The following is a 7,423-nucleotide window of genomic DNA, read 5'->3' on the forward strand; positions in this document are numbered from 1 at the left end:
CAGGAGATTGTAAGCTGCTCTGAAACTCTTTTGGGTAGAGAAGGGCAGGGTATAAATCCAATCTCCTCCTCCTCCTCCTCCTCCTCCTCCTCCTCCTCTTCCACAGAGCATCCTTTCAGCTGCTTCAGCCATGGCTGTCTGAGGAGATAGCATTGTGTAGTGGTTAGAGTGTCAAACTAGGAACTGGGACAGCCCAGTTCAAATCCCCACTCTGCCATAGGGTCGTCAACCTCCAGGTGGGAACTGGAGATCTCCTGCTACTACAACTGATCTCCAGGCGACTTTGGAAGTGGCCTGTGCGGCATTATGTCGCATCAAAGTCCCTCCCCTCTCCAAACCCTGCTCTTCTCAGGCTTCGCCCCAAAATCTCCAGGTATTCTCCATCTTGGAGCTGGCAACCCTACTGTGCCATGAAACTGACTCTCTCTCTCTCTCTCTCTCTCTCTCTCTCTCTCCCGCTCTCTCTCTCTGCCTGCCTCCGCCCCGACTGGTTTCCATTGAAGTGTGCTTAGGCCCAATAGACATAAAAAATTCAGTTTCTATCAATGCCTAAGAGCCACAATGAATAAATGGCACTTCCATGTGCAGACACAGTAACACTCTGAGTATCAGTGCTGAAGAACAGCAACAAGGAAAAGCTTGGTCTCTGTGTTTCTTGTAGGCCTTCTTGGGCCATCTGATTGGCCACTGTGTGAAGCAGGATGTTGGACTAGATGGTCCACCGGTTTAATCAATCATGGCCACTCTTATTTTCTTATGTGTTTAGGCAACCCCCCCCCAACTTTCATTCTTTTCACCAGATATACTTCTGCATTGCACATTACTTGTAAGCTATGCTCATTGCTAAACCAACGTGGAGCTAATTAAGACAAGAGCAATCTCGTGAGATTTTTCAAATGGCATCACAGTGTCTAATTTCTTTCAAGGGAGGAAGAATGTAGAACCATATGGCCAAAGCAATGCCAGTAATTAAAAATGATCCTAGCCAGGAAACATACAGTGAAAATATTTTTAGAAGGTTTAAATCTTTGAGTGCAGCTAACAAATTGTTTGGAAGATTCTTTCTTCTGCAATGAAACTACATAGAGACTCGTATAACCATGAAACAGTGCATTTTATCGTCATTTGGGGGTTTCATAACCCACCTGCAAAGCAGACCTTGGATCAGATGCTGAAAACATGTGGGTGGGGAGGTCATCTTTTTACAGGATAACGAGGCTATATCCTAAGCTTAAAAGCATGAAAAGAAATCCTAAGGTAGGTTAGGCCGGGGGCATATGACTGGCCAGCAAAGCTTCCATAAATAAGTCAATAAGGGAACACCGTGCTGCAGATACCAAGAAAACAGAATTCACTGTGAAAACAAAACAATTATATATAAATAAAGACTTGTGCAAGCTTTTTTGTCAGATGACTATTTTAAAGTTAAATACAATATTAATATGAGGGAACTTTATAAAGTGAAATTTTGAACACATCGCAGGGCTATTTTTGGGCAGGAACGCACAGGAACGGAGTTCCGGCTGGCTCCCGAGTTGGCCACACCCAGCAGGAACTCATTAGCATAATAGGCCACACCCAACAGCAGAAACTCATTAGGATTGGCTACAGTAGGCGTGTGTGGCCTAACCTGCAAAGGAGTCCCTGCTACAAAAAAAGGCCCTGGGTTTTGACAACAAACAAGGTAATAAGAAGCAAAAGGTGGGTGTGGCTGGATGACCACACTTCTGGTAACATGGGAATGCGGCTTAATATGCTAATGAGCAGTGCAGTCAGGGGTGTGGCCTAATATGCTAATGAGTTCTGCTTCTGGGTGTGGCCTGTTATGCTAATGCGTTCCTGCTGGACTTTTTCTACAAAAAAAGCCCCGAACACACGTATACAACACATCTTCTGAAATAAACATATATGTGTACCACGTCACAGGACAAAAGATAAACCTCAACAAAGTGCAAAACAGGATACAAGTCAAACAAGGTTGCTTTAAGGCCATACACAACAACTCAAAGAAAAATTCAGTCGCCGAGATTTGTGACTTGTGTTTTCTGTGCTTTTGGCAAGCAGTGGTTTTAACAGCAGGCAGGTCAGTCTATTTCTGTGGATGATATTACTTGTAAGGGCATGTTCCCGATCTTCATCAGAGTGAAGGATAAGCATTTTCATAAGGAACTCCCAAACTTCATGAAAACTCACACCAATTCCCATACATGAGGAGCAAACTTAGAGAGGTTGGTAGAGCCTGTGTGGCTCCAGATTGCTGCTGAGCAGGGCTTCCTCTGTTAATGAGCGGCCTATCAAACGCTCAATTTAGGGGGGAACACTGCTACAATGGTGTTCCATGAGAGGTATTCTTCCTTTGAATCTGGACGCCCCATTCAATTATCACGGCTGATGGCCAATGATATCTTCTGTAAGTCTGCCCAGCCCCAATTAAATCCATCACAGTCAGTGGCTAGCAAGACATCTTGTTGCAGTGAGTTCCACAAGTCAACCACCTGTTGTGTGAACATGAGAACAGAAGAGAAGCCAATGTTGGATCAGGCCAATGGCCCATCCAGTCCAACACTCTGTCCCACGGTGGCCAAAAATACCAGGTGCCATCAGGAGGTCCATCAATGGGGCCAGGAAACTAGAAGCCCCTCCCACTGTTGCCCTCCCCCAAGCACCAGGAATACAGAGCATCAGTTGCCCCAGAGTTCCTACCTATACCTTGTGGCTAATAGCAACTGCTGGATCTCTGCTCCATATGCTTATCTAATTCCCTTTTGAAGCCGTCCATGCTAGTAGCTGCTGCCACCTCCTGTGGCAGTGAATTCCATGTGTTAATCACTCTTTGGGTAAAGAAGTACTTCCTTTTATCTGTTCTAACCCGACCGCTCAGCAATTTCATGGAGTGCCCACGAGTTCTTGTATTGTGTGTGAGAGAGAAAAGTACCTCTTTCTCGACCTGCTCTATCCCATGCATAATCTTATAAACCTCGATCATGTCACCCCTCAGCCGTCGTTTCTCCAAGCTAAAGAGCCCTAAGCGCCTTAACCTTTCCTCATAGGAAAAGTGTTCCAACCCTTTTATCATTCTAGTTGCCCTTTTCTGCAGTTTTTCCAATGCTGTAATATCCTTTTTGAGGTGTGGTGACCAGAACTGTACACAGTATTCCAAATGAGGTTGCATTATAATACTATATGCTCCTCATTATAATACTATATGCTCCTCATATTCCCTTTTTGCCTGCCCGATCACAGACTTGCATTTTATTTGCCACAGCCTGTGTTCCCTTTTATCAACCTCACTGAGGGTCAGGTCACACGGACATTTAGTGCGGGCTTCGCTGCTGATCCCTCGCGCATTAAAGTTTCCCGTTCATATTGGCAAACCCGCCTCCCGCACTGAAGCGGGCTGAGTCCCGCGGTTTCCGCTCTTTTTATCCGCGTTTTCTGACACCTGTTGGAACAGGTGTTTTCCGATTTTGGTATCTAGACAGCAATCCGCCGTGACCGCGCTACCCCCCCTTTTTTGTGTTTCCGGTTTAAGTTATGCGCATGTGCAAACAGGCGCTAGCTTTAATTTTGGTTTTCTTAGTTTGTATGTATGTCCAAACGCATGCGCAGGGTTTTTTAAAAAAAAACTTGCGCCACCGCGGGGACGGCGCACTGTGTGATCAGTACTTCGCGCGAGTGAAGCGGAAGACAGAGGAACCATCTGACCACCTCCAAGCGATATAAAATGTCGCGGATAGAAGAACTGCGGGGAAACTAGCGCGGTAAGAGGTCCGTGTGACCGCGGCCTGAGACTAGCTTTCCACCGCTTAAAGGAATCCTTCTTACCTTTGACAGCTTCCATTACTTTGTTGTGAAGTAGCACTTCCTTTTATCTACCTTGCATCTATTTTCATTTTATTGATTTATTTTTATTTACATTGTTTATCGTTCAGCTTTCTCACGGGGACTCCTGAGCACTACGATTATGGAAAAGGCAGCAAGAGCTGGTCTCTCCACCCACTTCCTCTACGTCAAACATTATTTTGTGAACTTCTCTTGTGCTACTCTCCTCGGCAGGGCTTTTTTTGTAGAAAAAGCCCAGCAGGAACTCATTAGCATATTACGCCGCACCCCTGACAGCACAGCTCATTTGCATATTAGACCATGCCCCCATGTTACCAGAAGTGTGGTCATCCAGCCACACCCACCTTTTGCTTCTTATTCTCTTTACCTTGTTTGTTGTGAAAACCCAGGGCTTTTTGCATGTTAGGCCACACACCCCTAATTGTAGCCAATCCGAATGAGTTTCTCCTGTTGGGTGTGGCCTACTATGCTAATAAGTTCCTGCTGGGCGTGGCCAACTGGGGAGCCAGCCGGAACTCCGTTCCTGTGCGTTCCCGCCCAAAAATAGCCCTGCTCCTCGGTCACCTTTTCCCTAAACTGAAAAGCTCCAGGCCCTCCAATCCCATCATCGTTTTGGTCGCCCTTTTAGGCCCCTTTTCCAGCTCTTCAGTATCCGCCCCCCCCCGGGGAGACTTGGCAGCCCTAGGACTTCAGCAGGGTGTAATGCTATAGAGTCCGCCCTCCAAAACAGCCATTTTTCTCCAGGGGATGTGATCTCTGTCACCTGGAGATCAGTTGTAAAAGTGGGAGACTCTACTCCTTCTACTCTCCTGTGTGATCCAAAGGCCAGATGCAACAGAGGCCTACGCTGAGGACTTCAGGATCGGCCCCGGGGGTGTCTAGGGGAGGGGGGGAACGGTCAACCACAAACACATCCTCTCTCCCCTCTCTCTCGTCCTCTTCCCCTCCCTCTTGTTGCAAATTACTTGTCATTGTGGCAAAACAAGTAAGGCTTCATTATCATTAACATTTGGACCGCTGGTAAACAAGCTTATTTATGCTTGAGCTCCGCTAGAGAAACAAGTCCCAGAGAGAAAGAGCAGTTCATGGTAGGTGGCCCTCCGACGCTCACCCGCCTCCCCCCCTTTTTCATTAGAGAACAGCTTTTGGAAAATCCGCTGTGAACCCGGCCAGACAGCCTCCCTATTCAAGCCAGCCTAGGTTAATGAAAGTACGGGGTGTGCTTGGGACCGGGACACTTGGAATCATGGGTGGTCAACATTTTTATGTGGTGATACGTATATTTCACTCTTGCCAGACTTCCCCTTCCCTTTCCTCGCCCTTAACCCTTTCCTCCTTCCTTACTCGGGTTTGTAATCACAGTTCCAGTCGCCAGTTCCAGTTTGGGAAATGCCTGGAGCTTCGGGGTTGGAGCCTTGGGGAGGGCAGGGTTTGGGGGGGGAGGGACCTCCGCGAGGGATGCCAGCCTCCAGGTGGAACCTGGGGATTCCCAGAAGTATAACTCGTCTTCAGACAGAAGAAGAAGAAGAAGAAGAGGAAGAAGAAGAAAGGAGGAGGAAGAGGAGATTGAATTCGTACCCTGCCCTTCACTACCCGAAGGAGTCTCAGATTGGTTTACAATCCCCTTCCCCTCCCCATAACAGACACCCTGTGAGCAATGCTCCCTCTAAGCTGGGGAGTCTTGTGAGTAAAAAGTCTAATTTGTGAGCTACCGGCATTAAAGTTGTGAGCAGGTGATTTGGCTGCTGCATCAATTAGTTTGCTCTGGAGTAGTGTTCCCTCTAAGCTGCGTTAGTGTGAACTTGTTGTTGTTCAGTCGCACAGTCGAGTCCGACTCTTTGCGACCCCATGGACCAGATCACGCCAGGCCTTCCGGTCTTCCGCCGTCCTCTGAAGTTGGCTCAATTTCATGTTCATTGCATCTATGACACTGTGCTCAGTTTTTTAGCCTCTGTCTCACACATTTTTGTCTTAGCTCAGGAAGGGTGGCTCCAGAGCAAACTAATCTATGCAGCAGCCAAATCGCTCGCTCACAACTTTAATGCTAGCAGCTCACAAAGGAGAATTTTTGCTCACAAGATTCCACAGCTTAGAGGGAGCCTTGCACTGGAGCCATCCATCCTGAGCTAAGACGAAAATGTGTTGAGCCGGAGGCTGTGAGCAAGCTCATACTAACTCAACTTAGAGGGAACACTGCCTGTAAGGTAGGTGAGAGAGCTCTTTCAAGGACTGCTCTTGAGAGAACAGCTCAGTTCCCCTGGGGGAAATGGATGCTTTGGAGGGTGGGCTCTAGGAGCTTGTACCTGACTGAGTTCCCTGTCCTCCCCAGGCTCCACCCCCAACACAGACCTGGCAACCCTACCCCCCCATCCCTCACCCGTGGTCATGGTGGACCCTAACCTCTGCAAGGTATAACACCAGAGTGGCCACTGACCAAAGCAACCGTTTTCTCCAGAGGAACTGAGCTTTGGTAGTATGGCACTCCTGGCGATCTGCGGCCACAACTGGCAACCCTGGTTGCGACAGAGACTTCGTGGCATTCAGACACTATCAAGTCTGACACGGATTTTCACCACCAACAGAGGAAGTGGGGAAACTGGGCCTCGACTGAGAGCCAGCTTGGTGTAGTGGTTAAGTGTGCGGACTCTAATCTGGGAGAACCGGGTTTGATTCCCCACTCCTCCACTTGCACCTGGCTGGATGACCTTGGGCAAGCCGTAGTTCTGATAAGAGCTGTCCTCGAAAAAGAGCAGTTTCTGTCAGAGCTCTCTCAGCCCCACCTACCTCACAGGGTGTCTGTTGTGTGGAGGGGAAGGGAAGGGAGTTTGTAAGCCACTCTGAGATTCCCTTGGGTAGTGAAGGGCGGGGTATAAATCCAACCTCTTCTTCTTCTTCTTTTTCCTCCTACAGATGTGGCAGATTGTGGAGCTGAAGGAACCTGCCTGTTTAAGAATCCCCGGACTAGAGATGCCAGCCTCCAGGTGGGGCCTGGGGATCTTCCAGAATTACAGCTCATCTCTGGACTACAGAGTCCAGTTTCCCTGGAGTGTTTAACACATGGGATTCACTGCTGCAGGAGGTGGTGGCGGCGGCTACAAGCATGAATGGCTTCAAGAGGGAATTGGATAAACATATGGAGCAGAGGTCCATCAGTGGGTATTAGCCACAAGGGATAGATAGGAACTCTCAGTCTGGGGCAAGCGGTGCTCTGTATTGGTGATTGGGGGGGGCAACAGTGGGAGGGCTTCTAATGTCCTGGCCCCACTGCTGGACCTCCTGATGGCACCTGATATTTCTGGCCACTGTGTGCCACCGAGTGTTGGACTGGATGGGCCACTGGCCTGATCCAACATTGGCTTCTCTTCTGTACTTATGGAGAAAATGGATGCTTTGGAAGGTAGACTCTATGGCGGGGGTGGCCACACTTGCCCAACGTAAGAGCCACACAGAATAAAAGTCAGATGTCCGAGAGCCGCAAGGCATGAACAAATATCGCACACACGTTTTTATTTTTAAAACATGCAAATTTGCTTTTTATTACCATCAAATGAGACTACCAAAAATAAAAACAAAAGGGGTA

The sequence above is a fragment of the Gekko japonicus genome, unplaced genomic scaffold (assembly GCF_001447785.1).
Source record: "Gekko japonicus isolate JY-2015 unplaced genomic scaffold, Gekko_japonicus_V1.1 scaffold361, whole genome shotgun sequence".
In the NCBI taxonomy this organism is placed as follows: Eukaryota; Metazoa; Chordata; class Lepidosauria; order Squamata; family Gekkonidae; genus Gekko; species Gekko japonicus.